General features: G+C 40.1%; 1 protein-coding gene across 2 annotated transcripts in view; it reads left to right on the top strand.

Moving 5' to 3' along the window:
* LOC136835605 (uncharacterized) overlaps positions 1 to 23,479 on the top strand; it is a 95,296-nt gene that overhangs the window by 38,477 nt on the left and 33,340 nt on the right. The window contains exon 1 of one of the 2 annotated variants that reach the window (XM_067099342.1): positions 21,538 to 21,858. The exons of the other annotated variant lie outside the window; for it this stretch is intronic. The gene's annotated coding sequence lies outside the window, so the exon portion shown is untranslated. Of the gene's footprint in view, positions 1 to 21,537; positions 21,859 to 23,479 lie in introns of those variants that run through there. 2 annotated transcript variants of the gene reach the window in all.

Here is a 23,479-nt window from a genome sequence, read left to right on the forward strand (position 1 = left end):
CTAGAACTATGTTGGCTCCGAGGGATAGATATGTGTTACGATGAAGCCGCGCATATAGGTTTAGAACTATGTTGGCCACTGGAAGCATTACATTACTTTATTATGATGATCTAGCCGTTAGACGCATATATAGGTCTAGAACTATGTCGGCTCCATATGTGTTTCGATGAAGCCGCGCATATAGGTTTAGAACTATGTTGGCTCCGTATGTGTTACGATGAAGCCGTGCATATAGGTCTAGAACTATGTTGGCTCCGTAATGTGTTATGATGAAGCCGCGCATATAGGTTTAGAACTATGTCGGCTCCGTAATGTGTTACGATGAAGCCGTGCATACCTCGTTTATGTTGCTGTCAAATGCTAAGACAGACAGAGAGAAAGAGAGAAAGTGTGTGAGAAAGAGAGGGGGGGGAAGAGAGAGAGAGGGGGCGGTTAACAGGATCAGTTTGCGCTGTCTTGACAGCGCGTCGTTTAGGATTGCATTCTAAAGTGAATGAACATTCGGCTTGCGTGTCAGCGAGGCGCTTAAATATTAACTCAAGTTAACTCTCTCTCTCTCTCTCTCTCTCTCTCTCTCTCTCTCTCTCTCTCTCTCTCTGCTGTGTGCCCCCGCGTGTCTTCCTTTTTAAATAGCTTTATGGCAGCTTGTCATGAACTGTCGAACAAAGAAGGATTATTTATCGGACTTTCCTCCTAGCCGTTTAGTGGCGAAAACTGAGGGATTTGTTATACTTCACTGTGACTCAAAGGGGGGTCTGCGGTGCGCTCTCATCTTGCCCAGACCTGAAGGAGAAGGGACAAAAGGACTTAGTCTTAACGCCGAATGAAGAGATGAAGAGGTCACTTTAAAGCGAGAGGGTTATATGAATAAAAACAAGTAAAAAATGCGCCGAAGAATCGAGTTTTCTTTACAGCCGCTACAGCGTATAATCAAGGCCAGCCTCTATCTTTCGGTGGTCTCGGTATAATGCTGCATGAGCCGCGGCCCATGAAATTGTAACAACTGCCCTGTGGTTGTCTATCTTATATCATTGCCAGTAGCACGATTATGGCTAACTTTAACCTTAAATAAAGTAAAAACTACTGAGGAGGCTAGAGGGCTGTAATTTTGTATGTGTGATGACTGGAGGGTGGATGATCAACATACCAATTTGCAGCCCTCTAGCCTCAGTAGTTTTTAAGATCTGAGGGCGGACAGAATAAAGTGCAGACGGACAGACAAAACCGGCGCAATAGTTTTCTTTTACAGAAAACTAAAATGAACAAGATTTGGTCGTTTTTAACGATAGGCCTAATCCTGGGGTAAAGAACTGGAGAATATTTTGAGAATTCAAGACTGTTCCTTTGTGAGTGGAAATCTGGCCATATAAGTATCAGTGAAATGCCCCAAGCCAGATATTGACCATGTAACCACTGTTATCAAAACCTTGGCTCTTTCCAAAACCCGGGTGTCGGTTTTAGACATTTAGTTATACAGCGTCTTGTTAGTTTTCTGTAAAAGGAAACTATTGGGATGGCTTTGTCTGTCCGTCCGCACTTTTTCTGTCCGCCCTCAGATCTTAAAAACTACTGAGGCTAGAGGGCTGCAAAGTGGCATGTTGATCATCCACCCTCCAATCATCAAACATACCAAATTGCAGCCCTTTAGCCTTAGTAGTTTTTATTTTATTTAAAGTTAAAGTCAGCCATGATCGTGCATCTGGCACCGCTGTAGGTACCAACACACAGGCCACCACCGGGCTGTGGTCGAAGGTTTCATGGACTGCAGCTGAAAGTTTCATGGGCCATGGCTGAGTTTCATGCAGCGTTATACGCTGTACAGAAAACTCGACTGCACCGAAGAAACTTAGGCTCAATATTTACTTGTTTTTATTATTTCCACCCGTTTTAAATTCATTTCTTGATATATATTAATTGTTTGTTTACCTCAGTTTTGTTAACTTTACCTATAGAAGTGTAACATTTTAGTCCACATCGGAGCATTTTGCTCTGTGAGTCAAGCGAGCGGAAATGAGCCAAGTTTCCGTTCTTCGGACAGTTACTGGGGTAGTTTATCTTTGGTCAGCTACTTGTCAGTACACCATGAAAAAGATTTATTTTAACAGAAGGCAAAATGCTGTATTCCACACCACCAAGATGCAGGAAGTTTGTAGTCTGTGTTCATGTATATACGTATGCATTCGCATATCCATACGTATTTTAATTGTTACCTTGGGTCATATTCTGTTGTTTTCCGACTTAAAGAAGAAATTAAATCCGTGGGTCTTATATAGTTTCTTGTACCATTGCCATTTGCAACAGAAGCCAAGGTCCCATTTCCTTAGATTTTAATTTTCGTCTTTGAATCTCTCTCTCTCTCTCTCTCTCTCTCTCTCTCTCTCTCTCTCTCTCTCTCTCTCTCTCTCTCTCTCTCTCTCTCTCACACACACACACACACACACACACACACACACACACACACACACACACACACACACACACGTCATGAAGCTCCTAAACCCATGAGCCTACTTACCCCACTGGGGCAAAGTAGTACTAGGGAATTTCCATTCTGAATTATTTTCTCGCGCCACCCTTTCAGGGCAATTGGCCTACGCATTTGGTATGCTGCCTGGTATGTCGTCTAATATATATTTCATGCAGTGTATAGGCCCGGTGTTTTTATCACTCATGGGCATTCCATTCCGTGGAAGCTTGCTCAGAACGCCAATGGATTTTTTATGGCGCACTTTGCGTAAATGTATGCGCGTTTAGAAGAAGAAGAAGAAGAAGAAAACTTATAGTTGTCTGGTTAGTTTTCTGTAAAAGAAAACTATTGTGCCGGCTGTGTCTGTCCGTCCGCACTTTATTCTGTCCGAACTTTTTCTGTCCGCCCTCAGATCTTAAAAACTAATGAGGCTAGTTGGCTGCAAATTATGTTGATAACCCACCCTCCAATCATCAAACATACCAAATTGCAGCCCTCTATCGTCAGTAGTTTTTATTTTCTTTAAGGTTAAAGTTAACAATAATCGTGCTTCTGGCAACGATATAGGATAGGCCACCACCGGGCCGTGGTTAAAGTTTCATGGGCCGCAGGTCATACAGCATTATACCGAGACCACCGAAAGATAGATCTGTTTTCGGTAGCCTTGATTATACGCCGTAGCTGCTGTACAGAAAACTCGATTGCGCCGAAGAAACTTGGGCGCATTCTTTACTTGTTTTTATAGCGTACAGATCAAAAGCAAGGTATGGACTGGTTTCTGGAAAACTCTCAACTTAACTTACGCTTGGGTTGTAAAACCATCGTAGATTTTAAGCAGAAGAAGAAAAAGAAGAAAAATGAGAAGAAGAAGAACAACAACATCAACAGTGGAAAACAATATCATGAACTGAAAGCTTACAAACTATTCTCCTCAGTTCGATGATTTTATATTCATGGCGACACTTCGGTAACTAAATGCCACCGATGGATAGCAATTGATCGCCAAATCTGTCAGTGGGTCACCTAGACTCAATACTCTGCTTTTCTTTATTTATCGAAGGACTGTCTTCATTTTTTATCTCGTCTGGTTTCCTTTACTGGTGTTTCAAGGCGCAGATGTCGCTGAATAAATATCGGGAAGCCCTGGCGCTAACATTATTATTTTACTGGGCGTTATCTGAGTCATAATTCCGCCCACAACTTCAGCAAGGCCTTGAGAATATTCATCCTTCATTGCTTGTAACTTCATGGCTGGCCATATGTTCAGTTTGAAAATCGTAGTTGCGCTTCTCTTAATTTCAAGCAACGCGTACGAACGCAGGCGCTCTCGCTCGCGCAAATTGCAGTGCGCAAGACTTTCTTCGCTGCTAACTATTTCAGCGTCAGGACTTTTAAGAAAAAGCCGTTCACGCGTTGAAAAGTAACGCCCAAACGACTGAATACCATAGGCGCAGCCTTTGAAAAGATCTGGATGGAAATCATAAACATACGCATATATACCCGTAAGTGTGTCAGCACTCGTAGCTATCGACTCTCTCTCTCTCTCTCTCTCTCTCTCTCTCTCTCTCTCTCTCTCTCTCTCTCTCTCTCTCTCTCTTAGCAGCCGCGGTGGTAGTAGTAGTGCGAGGTTTCTAAATACCGTCCCACTTACAATATTGTTACGCACGGCCTCGATCTCGTATAAACCTCTGATGTCGTAGTAAGCTGGGTGCCAGCATAGTCCCGTTATAGCATTCGCTTCTACAGTTCTACAGAGCGACAGGCGATGATGAAATGACATTTCCTAAATAAAACGGACTACGTTTTTCCCTCCCCCATTTTACGTTTAGTGCCATTCAAGCCCATAAGCTTTTTATCGCCTAGGGCCCAGTCACTGACGCAACTGCACGGTCTTCCTAGTATGTGTTGCGTAATTTGCTGTCAGCTCGATCTGTTCAAAGTACTCAAGTAAGTCTCTCAAGTCGTGCGTTAGATTATTCATGTTTGTTTATTTTATTTAAAAAAAAAAACGTTGTTGCATCAAAATTCAACAGCGGCAATGCGTTGCTTCCAACTATTGTTGAATGCGATACGACTAAATATCGACATTTCTTATACAGAGTTGCCAGTATATGCACTGTCTCTTAGAAATGGAAACTACCCCATAAATGATTAGATGAGAACAAAGTTGCCATGTCTTTATTTTCGCTCCTAAGTATCGGCGAACTGCTACTTTCCGTTCGATTCGAAACCGTTCCATGGGGGATCCAACACCGCTCGCTCTACGGACCGAGTGGAATCGGCGCAGAATTTATTATAGCGGACTTTATAGGTCTAATGTTAATAAATTCCCTCTAGAACTTTGTGAAATCAAACGCCCGTGCGTGAATTAATTTCGCTTAAAGTCACGTAGCCTCTAATCTTAATTCTAGAATGGTTATTTGAATTATATGTGAGCGAAAATTACGGAAGGACTTTCCCTTGGACTAGGCTCAGGTTTGCGAATCTATGCAGGAGGTTGCTGTGGAAGTGTCCACTTGGCTACCCACTGAGACGCTGTGACGGCAGAAAACAGTAGTGTTTCTCGGTCTGTCCCTTAATCGACGCGTCAGAGTCTTTTTCTTTCTGCTTTGTTTAAATGAAAAATCACAAGTGATAAGAGATTGGAAGGTTTTAGAATAATGCTGTAATTTGGTAGGAAGTAATATTATAAATCGATGGTCTTCTCTCTCTCTCTCTCTCTCTCTCTCTCTCTCTGTGTTCTAATACATACACAACACACACACTATATATATATATATATATATATATATATATATATATATATATATATATATATATATATATATATATATATAATATATATCGTGGATTGTGTTTATAAGGTTATACTTATTTTAATGTGCATCATTAGGAAAAAATAATCAGTTATATACATCAATTGAATGATGTATAAAACAAAATTCTTGAAACAAGTAAGCTCTTTCTTCTTCTTGAACCTAAATTCAAGATAAAAAAAAATACTGAGTGTTATCACATCCATCTAGTTTTATAATTAACCAGTGAGTACTTTGGGACTCTCTCTCTCTCTCTCTCTCTCTCTCTCTCTCTCTCTCTCTCTCTCTCTCTCGAAACCGGTATTATTAGCTGTGGTTCAATTAAAGCTTCTCGTTGGAAAACTTTTATTATACGTAGCGGATTTCTTTTATTTTTCGAGATAGAGATGTTATATAAATTTAGGTCTACTTTTGCCCGTTTTGAATCTCTTGTTTCTTTAATCTTATTTTTTTGTTGTTTAAGAGTCGAGGGTCAAAATATTTAGGATAATAGTCTAGCTTGGTCGTTGCTACGAAATAGAAGCAACGAGCTACCGTTTCCCGTTGCTCTAGCAACTTCCGTATTGTTTGTTGTTCTCGTAAAATCGTCTTTATAATGAAAATGCTGCAGGCAACATCAGTGACCAAAACAGCAATAAGAAATAACACAACAACAGTTGCAGCGGTTATGGTAATTATCACAACTGCCATCCGGTTGAGCACAAGATTTCTGAAAGGAATCAACTTGATATGAGTGAGAGAGAGAGAGAGAGAGAGAGAGAGAGAGAGAGAGAGAGAGAGAGAGAGAGAGAATAAAGTGATATGCGGGATTCCATCGTCGTTGAACCTTACGTCTTGAATATATATATAAAATAATCGAAATTGCCTCGGTCTTTTATACCAGCGTATTTTGTTCTTCCTTGACAAGAATCGTTAGGCCTAACTTGGCCGTGCTGTTCTGCGCATGCTCTCATTTATTTTTCACACCGTGCCGGAAAAACTAAAATGGTACATGACATTCATTAATACGAAAGCTAATTTAGAGCCTCCATTAGCGCCTGCTGTTTGTAAATACATGGTTAAAAGCCTTTTATCAGAAGTGTCCCCGTTTATATCAGATAACCAGAGCTCCTCTTGTACTGACAACTGACTCGGCGTCGACTGACAGCGCGCTCATTACATATCGCTAGTCTCATCGACAAAAATTTCCAGTGGCAATTTTGGTAACGATTTTTTTTCTTATTTATAGACAAACGGAGACATTATTCAGTTATGAGTGAACGCTTTCTTTGACAGTTTAAAGGTTTTAAAGGAAGATAAAATGCTAAATGAGATGTAGTTAAGTACAGCGGCGTTCAGATTGTTATCTTAGGTAACGGATCTATTCTCTCCGCAAGTTGTACTTTTTTTTTTTTAGTGAGTCCGTTATCGGGAAGATTATTAAGTTCACCCTTTTGTGATAGTGCATTGTTACGTAGCCTAACGGCATTGTGGAAGATGAATTGTATACGGTAACACGCCGAAAGAAACTTGAAAATATGACCTTCAGTGTCATTGTGGGACACCGAATCTTGTAATCTCCAAAAGCCATTAAGATTAAAACAAAGATCGGTTAAAGTTAATGAGACCCATGAGACTATCCCGAAAACTTTTTTTTTTTTTTTTTAGCCTATCGTGTAATGTAATTAGTTTGGTCATGTTATTTTTTTTTACAGAAACTCATAAATACTGACAGATCAGTGATAATATTCATAATAATATTTACACCTATCTGGAGAAATAAAAGGACGCAGACTTAAGGAAATCTATGTTTTCCTGATCTTGTGGTGGTACCTGGATTATCTTCGTGACCCTATATATATATATATATATATATATATATATATATATATATATATATATATATATATATATATATATATATATATATTTACATGCCGAGCAGTGGTACATGCAGAAGTTTCTACAACTTTGTGGAAAATGGGGTGGGCCAAAGTAACGGGGAAGATGATTTAAGAGTTAGACCAAATGATCACATTGTTACTACATATGATTAAGCTGGCATTATATCAGCACGGGCTCTTGTTGCTATACCAGCCCGTAAAAGTGCCCATGGCCGCTCGCTGCCTGGTATCTCGTCAGATGCCACTGAATTCCTCAGGCGCTGTTCAGATGTGGCCTCCCCACCTCCTGTTTCAAGTCTTAGCAAAATTACCTCCCAAAGATTTATATAGTTCTGGTGTGTAATACCTTAACTGACATCCTCTTCCTCTCTTCAGCTTAATCCTAAGTCGGGGTTGCTGTTTTTAATGAGCCTGTTCCAGCAGGTCATTCATAATTTTCTTTTGGCAGATGTTTTAAAGACAGGTGCCCTTCCTGGCTCCAACCCTCCCTATTTATCTGGACTCGGGGAAGATAAGTAACTATTCTGGACAAGGCCAGGAAAGGAAAACACATCTGTTAATGCTAATCGACATCCACAAATGTCAGATGATTTTCATGAATGATGTGCAAGACTAATGATTTGAAAATGCAGCAGATGATAATGAATTGGCAAGTCAGGTAGATTACAATGCAAATGACCAAGTGGAAAGCTGATTGAAATCAACTATACATTTGTAACTTTGTGAAGTCTTTTAGAGCTTATTCAGACTTAAGATATTATACACTCTAGAATTCTAAAGTCCTGCATTAGGAGATGTAACCTTCAACAGCAGTGGACGCCACATGAAGGTCCGGAGACAGTCTCTCAGGAATTTTCAACCACAAAACAAAAGATAGTCAACTTAGATAAAAACGAATGAGACATTTAAATAGTGAGGTCTATATTTGTGGAAATGGACATGTGTCATAATAGGAATTTAGGACATCAATCAGTTGTCTTGGACATGTGTCATAATAGGAATTTAGGACATCAGTTGTCTTCACTTCACAGGACCATAGCTGCAACCCCTGTCATTCCTTTTACTGTACCTCCTTTCATATTCTCTTTCTTTCACCTTACTTTCCACCCTCTCTTAATAATTGATTCATAGTGCATCTGTGAGGTTTCCCCCCCTGTTGTTACACCTTTCAAACCTTTTACTGTTAATTTCTGTTTCAGCACTAAATGACCTCATAGGTCCCAGTGCTTGGCCTTTGGCCTAAATTCTGTATTCAATTCAATTCAGCTCTCCTACTTAGTTGGGCTAGACAGTACCTTCCTCCTAAAGCGAAGACACAGCTTTGAAATGAACCTTGACTCATTAATGCAGTGGCCAGCAGGAGATTATCAGCTAGGGTGATACAGCCCATCTTCGGGACTGTCTTTCATTTTAAGTGTCCAAACTGTCTTTTCACTGCTGTGTGAGGTCGTTCAAGACCTACATCAGGGCAAAGCTTCAGAACAGCCCAGTACTGGTTGGTTCATGCCAGAGATATACAACATCAGGGCAAAGCTTCAGAACAAGCTAGTACTGTTTGGTTCATGCCAGAGACCCACATCAGGGCAAAGTTTCAGAACAACCTAGTACTGGTTAGTTCATGCCAGAGACCCACATCAGGGCAAAGCTTCAGAACAACCTAGTACTGGTTGGTTCATGCCAGAGACCCACATCAGGGCAAAGCTTCAGAACAACCTAGTACTGGTTGGTTAATGCCAGAGACCCATATCAGGGCAAAGCTTCAGAACAGCCCAGTAATGGTTGGTTCATGCCAGAAACCTACAACATGAGGGCAAAGCTTCAGAATGACCCAGTACTGGTTGGTTCATGCCAGAGACCTACAACATGAGGACAAAGCTTCAGAATGACCTGGTACTGGTTGGTTCATGCCAGAGACCTATAACATGAGGGCAAAGCTTCAGAACGGCCCATTACTGGTTGGTTCATGCCAGAAACCTACAACATGAGGGCAAAGCTTCAGAATGGCCCAGTACTGGTTGGTTCATGCCAGAGACCTACAACATGAGGGCAAAGCTTCAGAATGGCCAAGTACTGGTTGGTTCATGCCAGAGACCCACATCAGGGCAAAGTTTCATAACCTAGTACTGGTTGGTTCATGCCAGAGACCCACATCAGGGCAAAGCTTCAGAACAGCCCAGTACTGGTTGGTTCATGCCAGAGACCTACAACATGAGGACAAAGATTCAGAATGACCCGGTACTGGTTGGTTCATGCCAGAGACCTACAACATGAGGGCAAAGCTTCAGAATGACCTGGTACTGGTTGGTTCATGCCAGAGACCTACAACATGAGGGCAAAGCTTCAGAACGACCCAGTGGTGGTTGGTTCATGCCAGAGACCTACAACATGAGGGCAAAGCTTCAGAATGACCTGGTACTGGTTGGTTCATGCCAGAGACCTACAACATGAGGGCAAAGCTTCAGAATGGCCCAGTACTGGTTGGTTCATGCCAGAGACCTACAACATGAGGGCAAAGTTCAGAACGACCCAGTACGGTTGGTTCATGCCAGAGACCTACAACATGAGGGCAAAGCTTCAGAATGGCCCAGTATTGGTTGGTTCATGCCAGAGACCTACAACATGAGGGCAAAGCTTCAGAATGGCCCAGTACTGGTTGGTTCATGCCAGAGACCTACAACATGAGGGCAAAGCTTCAGAATGGCCCAGTACTGATTGGTTCATGCCAGAGACCTACAACATGAGGACAAAGCTTCAGAATGGCCCAGTACTGGTTGGTTCATGCCAGAGACCTACAACATGGGGACAAAGCTTCAGAATGGCCCAGTACTGGTTGGTTCATGCCAGAGACCTACAACACGAGGGCAAAGCTTCAGAATGGCCCAGTACTGGTTGGTTCATGCCAGAGACCTACAACATGAGGAAAAAACTTAAGAATAGCCCAGTACTGGTTGGTTCATGCCAGAGACCAACAACATGAGGACAAAGCTTCAGAATGGCCCAGTACTGGTTGGTTCATGCCAGAGACCTACAACATGAGGGCAAAGCTTCAGAATGGCCCAGTACTGGTTGGTTCATGCCAGAGACCAACAACATGAGGGCAAAGCTTCAGAATGGCCCAGTACTGGTTGGTTCATGCCAGAGACTTACAACATGAGGGCAAAGCTTCAGAATGGACCAGTACTGGTTGGTTCATGCCAGAGACCTACAACATGAGGGCAAAGCTTCAGAACGGCCCACTGGTGGTTGGTTCATGCCAGAGACTTACAACATGAGGACAAAGCTTCAGAATGGCCCAGTACTGGTTGGTTCATGCCAGAGACCTACAACATGAGGGCAAAGCTTCAGAATGACCCGGTACTGGTTGGTTCATGCCAGAGACCTACAACATGAGGGCAAAGCTTCAGAACGGCCCACTGGTGGTTGGTTCATGCCAGAGACCTACAACATGAGGGCAAAGCTTCAGAATGACCTGGTACTGGTTGATTCATGCCAGAGACCTACAACATGAGGGCAAAGCTTCAGAATGGCAGTACTGGTTGGTTCATGCCAGAGACCTGCAACATGAGGGCAAAGCAAAGTTCAGAATGGCCCAGTACTGGTTGGTTCATGCCAGAGACCTACAACATGAGGCAAAGCTTCAGAATGGCCCAGTACTGGTTGGTTCATGCCAGAGACCTACAACATGAGGACAAAGCTTCAGAATGGCCCAGTACTGGTTGGTTCATGCCAGAGACCTACAACATGAGGACAAAGCTTCAGAATGGCCCAGTATTGGTTGGTTCATGCCAGAGACCTACAACATGAGGACAAAGCTTCAGAATGGCCCAGTATTGGTTGGTTCATGCCAGAGACCTACAACATGAGGAAAAAACTTCAGAATAGCCCAGTACTGGTTGGTTCATGCCAGAGACCTACAACATGAGGAAAAAACTTCAGAATAGCCCAGTACTGGTTGGTTCATGCCAGAGACCAACAACAACATGAGGACAAAGCTTCAGAATGGCCCAGTACTGGTTGGTTCATGTTACAACATGAGTTGAATGTTGGTTGGTTCATGCCAGAGACCTACAACATGAGGGCAAAGCTTCAGAATGGCCCAGTACTGGTTGGTTCATGCCAGAGACTTACAACATGAGGGCAAAGCTTCAGAATGGACCAGTACTGGTTGGTTCATGCCAGAGACCAACAACATGAGGACAAAGCTTCAGAATGGCCCAGTACTGGTTGGTTCATGCCAGAGACCAACAACATGAGGACAAAGCTTCAGAATGGCCCAGTACTGGTTGGTTCATGCCAGAGACCTACAACATGAGGAAAAAACTTCAGAATAGCCCAGTACTGGTTGGTTCATGCCAGAGACCAACAACATGAGGACAAAGCTTCAGAATGGCCCAGTACTGGTTGGTTCATGCCAGAGACTTACAACATGAGGGCAAAGCTTCAGAATGGCCAAGTACTGGTTGGTTCATGCCAGAGACCTACAACATGAGGGCAAAGCTTCAGAATGGCCCAGTACTGGTTGGTTCATGCCAGAGACTTACAACATGAGGGCAAAGCTTCAGAATGGACCAGTACTGGTTGGTTCATGCCAGAGACCTACAACATGAGGACAAAGCTTCAGAATGGCCCAGTACTGGTTGGTTCATGCCAGAGACCTACAACATGAGGGCAGAGCTTCAGAATGGCCCAGTACTGGTTGGTTCATGCCAGAGACCTACAACATGAGGACAAAGCTTCAGAATGGCCCAGTACTGGTTGGTTCATGCCAGAGACCTACAACATGAGGACAAAGCTTCAGAATGGCCCAGTACTGGTTGGTTCATGCCAGAGACCTACAACATGAGGACAAAGCTTCAGAATGGCCCAGTACTGGTTGGTTCATGCCAGAGACCTACAACATGAGGGCAAAGCTTCAGAATGGCCCAGTACTGGTTGGTTCATGCCAGAGACCTACAACATGAGGACAAAGCTTCAGAATGGCCCAGTACTGGTTGGTTCATGCCAGAGACCTGAGCAAAGCTTCAGAATGGCCCAGTACTGGTTGGTTCATGCCAGAGACCTACAACATGAGGACAAAGCTTCAGAATGGCCCAGTACTGGTTGGTTCATGCCAGAGACCTACAACATGAGGGCAAAGCTTCAGAATGGCCCAGTACTGGCCATGCCAGAGACCTACAACATGAGTTGGTTCAGAATGGCCCAGTACTGGTTGGTTCATGCCAGAGACCTACAACATGAGGACAAAGCTTCAGAATGGCCCAGTACTGGTTGGTTCATGCCAGAGACCTACAACATGAGGACAAAGCTTCAGAATGGCCCAGTACTGGTTGGTTCATGCCAGAGACCTACAACATGAGGACAAAGCTTCAGAATGGCCCAGTACTGGTTGGTTCATGCCAGAGACCTACAACATGAGGGCAGAGCTTCAGAATGGCCCAGTACTGGTTGGTTCATGCCAGAGACCTACAACATGAGGACAAAGCTTCAGAATGGCCCAGTACTGGTTGGTTCATGCCAGAGACCTACAACATGAGGACAAAGCTTCAGAATGGCCCAGTACTGGTTGGTTCATGCCAGAGACCTACAACATGAGGACAAAGCTTTAGAATGGCCCAGTACTGGTTGGTTCATGCCAGAGACCTACAACATGAGGACAAAGCTTCAGAATGGCCCAGTACTGGTTGGTTCATGCCAGAGACCTACAACATGAGGGCAAAGCTTCAGAATGGCCCAGTACTGGTTGGTTCATGCCAGAGACCTACAACATGAGGACAAAGCTTCAGAATGGCCCAGTACTGGTTGGTTCATGCCAGAGACCTACAACATGAGGACAAAGCTTCAGAATGGCCCAGTACTGATTGGATCATGCCAGAGACCTACATCAAGGCAGAGCTTCAGAACAACCCAGTACTGATTGGTTCATGCCAGAAACCAGTTGCCGTGTGATTGGAGAAGACAGGTCAGGTGTTGTGACCTCAAATGGCTCAGGGTCTACAAAATGGCAGTGTTGGTGTTGTCTCTGGTGCCTACCTGTGACATTGTAAAAGCACTTTACAGATGTGTGGGTAAGGCAGAGTTGTTTTATAGGAAATAGTCTATGAGATCTAAGATATATCTGTATATATATATATATATATATATATATATATATATATATATATATATATATATTATATATATATAGCTCAGATTGGGCCACTGCATAAATCCGCAGCCCATCAACCTAATGGTCCAAAAAAACCTGAGAGGTTCAGTAGAAGAATAGGTACCAGCCCTCGTGTTGGGGAATTATACAGTGGGCCTAGCGACACACTGGCCACGTGTCATAGGCATTGGGACCTGTCCCCCGCTGGTTGTCAGCCTAAGAAACAGGAGATCAGCGCCTGCCATATGAGCCTACAGAGGCCCAGGAGGACTTTAACTTAATTTTAATATGGACACAACTCTTTTATGCTGTCAGATACTATGGCACAAGTACTCCTTAGTATGGAATTACCTTTACATAGCTTATAATTTACAGCCCAAGGGAATTTGTATGATGAGCATATGCCCGGCCAGGATTCAGATCTGCGCCTTTTTGTGTTTGTTATAATGGTAGACAGTTAACTTATCTACTAAGCTATCGAGGTGTGTATATATATATATATATATATATATATATATATATATATATATATATATATATATATATATATATATATATATATATATATATATATATATATATATATATATATATATATATATATATATAAAATCTACACAACTTTAAAACATGGTATGGCAAAATAGAGAATCATAAATTTCGCAGGCCAGGATTCTTCTCCATTGTATCATTGCTAAGTTTTAAAATGAAAAATATATTCTTATGCAAAATCATCGTGGTAACGCCTAAGTGAAAGTTATAGCCTATCCGGTTTGCTTCAAGAGCCTGTGCTGGTGTAAGTAAGACCAGCTGAACGAACATAAAGTGAGGAAAAACACTCCCATGAATTTTGCATTTTTGTAGGCCTATACCGATGACGAGAGAAAATACGAAAAGATATCGAGAGCATAAAACATCTTTACTTCACAGATTTAAATTTGATTTCTTTATTTCATATGTTTTTTATTAAGGAATTCAATAATGGATCGATTATTTAAATACGATTGAAAATTTCCTATTTATAAACGACAAGGCTATCCGTCTGTAAAATTGTGTTAAAACATAATGCAGGCCTGTTTGCGTCCGCCAGAGATAAGACCCAAGTTAAATTCCGAAAATAAATCTTTTTCTCCAACTGATCTTTCCACTTATCAATGAAAGGGGAAACTGATAAAAAGGTAAATAAACAAATAAATAAGGAAATAAAACGTTAATTCAGTCTTCAGTTTAGACTACCCTAGGGTGATACATTGGACCCAACCCAACTGTCAAGTCACAGCCTGTCAGAACTCGAAGGGAACTCTAATCTCAAACATGCTGCGGCAGAGTATAAACGACATAACTTTCGATAAGCTTCTTTTGTTTAAAAGAACGTTTAGTATTTTGTGATTCTTATCGTTGTATTTTTATGATTTTTTTTTAATTCCTAATGGTTTTGCCTCTTAGCTATGATTCATAGCTAAAAGCTTCATGATAAGGAGAAGACATAGTGAGGTTTTCAACCACAAAATTAAACCAAGAATCGTCTCGTTTCTCGTCTAGGCCGAAGTGCATTAGTAAATGATAAAGTGCTGCTATAATGTTTCTCTTTTTTTTTACTAATGTAATATTATGTGTTTAGAGCAACCATAGTTTCCCAGACAACGGCCTATATCAACATTTCTTTGATAAAGGTTCAATACTTAGCTTGGAAAATTCTCTCTCTCTCTCTCTCTCTCTCTCTCTCTCTCTCTCTCTCTCTCTCTCTCTCTCTCTCTCTCTCTCTCTCAGGTTTTTTATTTTTGTGATTAATATTATTCTAAAGGCGGACAGTTATTAGCAATTTAGAGGTTATCAAGTGAAATGGCAATATACTGTAGGTCTATCGCTGAACTCTTAATGTTAACAACAGTAATGATATTGTACAGTAGTCTTTCTTATTTTTATTCACTTTTAGCCTATGCCAGCCTCTTTATCATTGCTTCCGCACATTTCCGTATTTTTCAGCCTTTTCTTATCATTCTTATTCAACCTCCACACTTCACTTCCATAAAGGATAGTTGGATCAACAATCCTTTCATCCATTCCAACCATGGCTTCTGTATATGCACTCCAATTCTCATCTCCAGTTCTCTTCCAGAGCTTTTGTACTCACCCTGCTACCTTCCTTGTTTCACCTGTTCTGTGATACAACTTTACCTTTCCCCTTATATAAGTTCCCCCTGTGGGGAGGGGGGGTTAGTGCCGTCAGTGCACCTCACACAGTGCACTGTAGGCATTACTTAAGGTTCTTTGCAGCGTTCCTTCGACCCCTACATGCAACCCCTTTCGTTCCTTTTACTGTACCTCCTTTCATATTCTCTTTCTTCAGTCTTGCTTTCCACCTTGTCCTAACAATTGCTTCATGTTGCAACTGCGAGGCTTTCCTCCTGTTACACCTCTCAAACCTTTGACCGTCAATTTCCGTTTCAGCGCTGAATGACCTCATAGGTCCCAGTGCTTGGCCTGTGGCCTAAATTATACATTCAGTTCAATTCCGTTCAGTTAAGTTCAATTTTCTCCTCTCGCAAACACTTCAAACTTTCACTAGTTTCTGCATTTGTAAAATTTCCCTCTTAGAATGGGTGGTTCCTGAAGATGTGCCCTTCCAGTTTTTGGCAAGAATTTTGAGATGAGGTAGCTAGCGTCTTCTCCCTTCATCTTGAGTGTAGCCCACATCATTCAACTGAATACCCGGTACATAATTGACATTCATCGTTTATACATGTCTTTATAGGCACCGGAAGCTCTAACAGGACTTGCCTAAATCATTCTAAGCTGAACCAAGTTTGTGTGTGTGTGTGTGTATAGTATTTAGGCCTATGTATTATGTATATATATACATATGTATGTATGTATATATAATTATATATATATATATATATATATATATATATATATATATATATATATATATATATATATATATATATATATATATATATATATATATATATATATATATACAGATAAAATCCTCGAAGGAAACGGAAACACTGGAGTGCTGCTAAGTAAAGGACGCAGTGTCGAAAGGCCTCATGGCACTCCAGTGTTTCCGTTTCCCTCGTGCATTTTATCTTTATTTATATATTCATCACGTTCCATATTTTCATGATTCAGTTATACATTATATATATATATATATATATATATATATATATATATATATATATATATATATATATATATATTTATATATATATTTATATATAGGAAACTAACTCACGGTGCTTCAGGGGCAGAGAAGCGAGGGATTAGGAAAAGGTTGCGGGAAGTCCTTAGCTGAGGGATTTTCCCTGAACGAGTAGGAACCTCTGCGGCGCAACGTACGACGAGCACCTTAATCCTCCCGTAGGATGCTGAGTTAGGAACAGAAAGCATCCGCTTCCTTCTGCGTTAATTGATGTGAAATCTTGCTCGATAGTAGGCCTACTAGGGATGAGGATCAGTTTAGTATAGCGGGTATGTTTTTATGAAGCGAAAGGTGCTGGTTTTGATTCTGAAAGAGACTTGGTGGTTTTGTTGTTATTTTTGTTATATTAACAAAGAGGCTAGCTGGTTTTGTTGTTATTTTTTATCATATTAACAAGTCTTTCAGTCAGGAAGCAAGGTGAGTTGACACATGGCTTTGAGAAACAACGCTGGCTTTTGTCTCTGTAAGACCGATATGCCGATAATGGCGGGAATAGTTTCCTAGAGGGATTTTTGAGTCACGTGGTCGTCATGGAAGCGGAAGGGCGTTTTTAAAAAGTCATGTTAATGCAGATTAAAATATCGATTCAGCACCCGAGATCGACGCTCATTCAAAACTCGAAACAAAATCGCATCTGACTTCCGTACCAAATACGATCACCATTACGGTCCATCTCGCTGTAGTTCTAAACAGGTGTTTAGATTTACATGGTAATCGTTCATTCGGCTTCTTAAGATTAAACATGATGACATCACAAGCAAAAGAGACGACGCCGGAGTTGTGGAGGAGCACTTGAAGGTGATTGAAACTCGATCTTTGCATCTTGAAATGGGTCTAGTGAACTGCTGCGCAGAGGGCCACTTGGATCCCATGAGTCTAGGCTTCCTACAGTACCTCATGAATAAATTGCTGTTATGTGATTCTCTGTAAAAGAAAATACAAAAGAATCAAGGCAATGAAGGCCTTTATTATTGCTTTATTTTATTTGTTATTGATTAATGTTAAGCGCAATTTTGCTTTGATACTTTGAGTACGAAAAAGGAGGAACTTTCGCGGGTTGAAGCATTTTTTTATACAGTAGCAATTGACTGGTGTTCTTGACTTGTTGCGATCAAGATGGAGGAATTTCTAAAAAGCGAAAAATCGGCCTAATGGAAACATTGAAGTATATTTTTATGAAGTACTCCCATTTGCATGGCTCATCAACAAAACATTGAAATTGGTGGCTCAAGAATACACAGTGGAGATAATTAGAATATATATATATATATATATATATATATATATATATATATATATATATATATATATATATATATATATATATATATATATATATATATATATATATATATATATATAACTATATATATATATATATATATATATATATATATATATATATATATATATTATTAGCTTAATGATAAATAATGTTGCCAAGACCAGGAAGAACATTCTTTATTGTACGAGCTTTCGAGGTATAAAACCCATCATCAGGCTGAAAAAACCGACAAGGATGAGAATCAATAAAATTACAGTAAAATGAATTGTCATAATAAATCTTCAGCAAAAATACGAACGAAATATATAAAATGAACCAGTAAATACAAACTAAAGGGGTGAGACTTAAAATAAGGAAAAATTAAAAACACAAACATAAAAATATGAAAATAAAACTAAGGTGAAATGTAAACAAACTACCACTCACAAAGTAAAATATTTAACGACCTAATTGAGTACCTACTATGAAAATACACGGTAGCTAGTTGAATACCAGACGAGTTGTTGTTCAATTCCGGCTTCATCTTTTTAATAGTCAGCGACTCTGAAATTAAAAGGTCCAGTCTATTTGAACAAAAAGACAGTACCCGAAAATCCAGGTCAGTGAAAGGATGGTCTTTTTGTTCAAATAGACTGGACCTTCTAATTTCAGAGTCGCTGGCTATTAAAAAGATGAAGCCGGAATTGAACAACAACTCGTCTGGTATTCAACTAGCTATCGTGTAATTTCATAGTAGGTACTCAATTAGGTCGTTAAATATTTTACTTTGAGTGGTAGTTTATTTACATTTCACCTTGGTTTTATTTTCATATTTTTATGTTTGTGTTTTTAATTTTTCCTTATTTTACGTGTCACCCTTTTAGTTTGTATTTACTTGTTCATTTTATATATTTCGTTAGTATTTTTGCTGAAGATTTAGTATGACAATTCATTTTATTGTAATTTTATTGATTCTCATCCTTGTCGGTTTTTTCAGCCTGATGATGAGGTTTTATACCTCGAAAGCTCGTACAATAAAGAATGTTCTTCCAGTTCTTGGCAATATTATTTATCATTAAGCTAAGATTTCCAAGTAGCCGCCCAATTACCGAGTATATATATTATATTATATTATATGAAGTTTCTTCAGAGGAAAAATTAGGCCTAAGAATGAAAATCACGGGTAAAACATTCCGTCTTATATTTTGCATACCTGAAAACTTGAGAGCACTTGAATTTTCCGAAGGGAGAAGGTGATTTCTCATCTCTGTGATCCAGTTATTGGAAATTAATTTCCTTTTTTGTATGTTACGATTTCTGTACATAGTCTCAATATCACTTCTCTTGCCAAATTTCATTTTTCTTAATTTGTCCCTTCCGTGTAGTGTGTTTCAGAAATATGTCTAGGAATTAAAAAGTTCGTGAGATATATATGTTGCAGGCAGATAGCGAAACCAGGCATTGCACGAACTGTCTGAAATTTCAGGCAGATAGCGAAATGCAGTTAGGGACATTTGATCCTCCAGGGGCTAGTACTAAACACGGCGAAAACAGTGCAAGTAAGTAACTGTTTTGCCGTGTTTAGTACTAGCCCCTAGGGGGATCAAATGTTCCTAAGTACGTTTCTTTATCTACATGTAAAACGCACACACACACACACACACACACACACACATATATATATATATATATATATATATATATATATATATATATATATATATATATATATATATATATATATACTGTATATAATGAGCACATTCATTTGGAGCAGGCCAGAAAAAATATTTGCAAAAAAAAAGAGTGTAAAAAATTAGCAAGGCGTAAAGAATACCAAGAAAAGACCAAAGGAATTGAAAACGAAGCATAAATAAATAAACAGAGGTAAGGAAATCAACAAGTAAAAAATATATAAGGAATATCTGTGATTACCATGAAGAGATTATAGGGCTACAGTTTGGAATCAAAATTCATTGCTGCTATAAAGTATATGTGTAAAAAATTTCAAGTGATTACTCGCTAAAGCGTATTAGACCAGCAACCAGCCTGTAATACCGTGTGTTTCCGGACTCTAGAAAAAAACAAATAATAACGTTTAGTGCATAATGGCCATAGTAACTCTCTAGTGGCTGCAGGCAGTTGAAATTCAAAATACTGGATGGACAGCTCAGCGTACGTAGAATCATTTGGAATCATATTTTCTTTATGTTGAGCGGGAAAACTGATTGTTCCAAGAGAATTAAGCTTCAGTGTCCCATGAAATTAACAGCAAGAGATAATCCGTCTGCTTCGTCAAAGACCTTTGCTTTTGTGACGCCCGTAAACGGTGAGGATGTTACGAAAGCCCATCTTTGTGAATTTTACGAAGTGGCAAGTAGCCTCTACGTTACTTGGTTTTATAGTTCGTGTTTATAGCATTTCCCCTGAAATCACAACGGAAGTATCTAGACTGATAAGAAATAGCAAAGCCAGTAAGAGTCAACAGTGGTGCGACTTCAAGGCTGTGAAGGGATTCAATTTCAGTAAAATATAGACTATGTCAGGTTGGGTCTAAGCGACGGATAGTTTTAGGCCTATAATAAAGAATTTTAATATTTTGGGATGACTTTGACGTGTTGACTGGCCTTATTGAGCTCGGGAATGGCTTGTGCCAAAAGGGAATTGTATGACACATGCTCCAGCCTCTTAGGTTTGATGTAGTACACTATCAATCAGAGAGGCAAATCACTGGTTAGAGTTAGACCAACAGATGCACAATGTGTTTTAGCGGGCCGTCACTTCCATCATTTTCATCAATTGGTTTTCGTTTTGTCTGTATCAATACCGAGTTTCTCGGAACAAAATCCTATTTGGATGGTTTTTCTAGTTATTCATAAAACATTAGTCTAATTTTTTGTGAAACTGCGATGTGCTATTATTATAAAAGTATTATATAGCCGTATGAACATCCTATACGCTATCTTCCATTCCCTATGAATCTTTAATAATTCGTTAGACATGTAAAATTGTAGTTTTACTTCAAAATTCTAAAGCATTAGGGCTATAGTTGTATAGACTGTCTATCCGCTTTATATAATCCTGTACGTCTATCTCCAATATATTTTGGTACTCGTATTATTTATGCATTTTGCTGGGCTTTTGGCCCGTCAGAAATGTCGGCCCGGAATACCTGAGGTGCGCGCTACCAAAACCTGACTATATTTTAATCAGTCTTAATAAAAAGATTTAATTAAAAAAAATTGTTACTTTTATTACCATGCTTATTGCTTTTCTTTTATTTTTGGGTCTGTTGCTTTGTTAACGCTGTTCGCAGTATTTTAATCTGTCCGTTTTGAAAACTGCTATGCACGGAATATCTGCCGTCATTTCTGCTTGGTGATGGCTGTCGCGTTAATCGACGCAGTGCTGTCTCTTCGCCATGGTTTATATCTTTTCACGAGTCTTATGTTTTTAAGCCTTCACGGCAAAAGTTTTCATTTATTGAAGGCTTTGTAACCATCATCATCCCGTATCATGATTTCAATTACCCGCCCAATACGAACTATGCCTCTGAAGCATCAAGCATATCGAGTGATATGAAGGAATTATTCGATGAAAACTGGGTGAAGAAATATTCATATATGCCATTAAATGTACTTTATAATAAATATACACACAGAATAATGTCATTCCATCATTCAAACGAAGTATATTTTAGTGAAAGACCCGCATCAAAACCAGGCAACAAGAAACACCACCAAAACTTGTCGGAGATCCCGCTCGGTCTCCTCCCTCAGAAGGGTTGCACGTGGTCTTATAGCTGAGGAAAGCTGGCAGCCTTAGACATTACGCTTTGTTACTACAATAAGTGATAACATACTACTCATTTTCGCCCGTATCTCCTCTAATCGTGATTCTATGATGCTGAGAATCGACAGGATCGTCTAGCGGGGTCCGTTGCATCGACCGAAGAGGCTTCCAGGTCGTAAATGGGCCGCGTTTTGGCAAATAAGCGGTAAATACAGAACAGCTCGGACTGGTGGAGTGGCGGACATTAAGGTGGAAGAGCTTTCCTATTTATTGGAAAAAGGTGAGGTTTCATCCTTCGGCTTCGGGTTTGCACGCGCTCGCGGCCCATGTGAATGCCCGAAGCTTCGCCGAGTGGCTTCACATCGGGGAAATGACGAGATTTATTCGGAAATAAGGCATAATGGCTTCTTAGCCAAGGTCATTCCTTCCGACCCAAGCCTTGGTCATACGAAGTTCGCGATGGATTAATATCGCGAGCGCGGAGGTTGGCGGGGCCGGAATTTCGCGACGACCGACCAATTTTCGTGGCCTTCGGTCCGGTTGTGCCATGTCATACCACTTTTAGGTCGTTGCGGCTTCCATTTAGCGGTTTTGTAGCGTAAATAAGCGAGAACAAAGGAATTACGCTGTTTTTTTTCGGTTTTTGATTATCGAAAAATTAAAGGCTCCCCGTCTGTCGCAGTTGGGGTAAATCAGCCGCATTCAGGCAACTTCGAGCGAGTCGGGAAGTAAAATTAATCTTTAACCCACAAAAACTTTTATTGTAGATTATTTTTATAATTTTTCTTTAAGAAATTACACTGAGTATGGGATTTTTTTGTATATTTTAGTAATCTTTCTCCAGCTACCCTTTGTTAGCGTATGTTAGGAATCGTTAAATTCCAAGTTAATTTTTAGGTTAATAAACGTCACCACTGTAGTATTATTTAGTCTTTCGATTATATTTGTTCAGTTTGTAGCATTTTCCGTGTGAATTTTCCCATGTGGTCTAGATCATCATATGCATATTTATACTCCTTTTTATATGATCTTCAAGCTTTTAAGTTATTATACTTGTAAGCCTTATTCTATCACTCTTATGTGTAACATATCTACTGCTCATCACATCTGCAACTACTTTTGAGTGTGATATTCCCAATTGATTCCAGCCCCATTTTGTAGTCACTCTACAAAATTTCCTCCATTTTCTTGTGGGCTGAGTGCATAGGGAAGCATAGGCCTGGAACATGTAATTTTTTTTTCCTTTTTTTTTATAAGGGATACTTTTGGCTTTATTTATCAACAGTACAACAATCTTAGTTTGGTGCAGTTTTTCATTTTTGCTGTTTTTTCCTTCGGTTTGTAGCTCTTGTCATTGCAGTCTAGTATGTTGCCAAGGTAACAGAAATGTACTACAATATCCAATGTCTACCCCCCCCACCCTACCCCACTCTGCTCTATCCCCACCCTACCCCACTCTGCTCTATCCCCACCCTACCCCACTCTGCTCTATCCCCACCCTACTCTACCCCCCCCACCATTATATACAGTAATAATCCTTACCGTACATCTTCCACCAACTCTTTGTCATTTACATGCATTAGCCTCATTATTCACACACTGTTTTAGTGATCTTCATTTCTCACATAGGTAATAAAGGATTCAATGCTGATCCTAAATAAGCACTAGCATTCATCCCAAATTCTCCCTGACCTTGCCACACTGCATATCTTGTCAAGTTAAGTCTCTCAGGTATGGGCCTATACCCATTTGATTTGTAAGGTCTTATCAGATTTCTTGTCTTGCCAAATACCTCTTCAAAGTATGGAAATATATAACATTTTTCTGAGGTACTTGACATGCTCTTGTTTTTTTATTCAGTAAAATGCATAGTGCCTCTGATATTGATATCCTGGGTGCGA

This window comes from Macrobrachium rosenbergii, chromosome 55 (assembly GCF_040412425.1).
Source record: "Macrobrachium rosenbergii isolate ZJJX-2024 chromosome 55, ASM4041242v1, whole genome shotgun sequence".
Classification (NCBI taxonomy): domain Eukaryota; kingdom Metazoa; phylum Arthropoda; class Malacostraca; order Decapoda; family Palaemonidae; genus Macrobrachium; species Macrobrachium rosenbergii.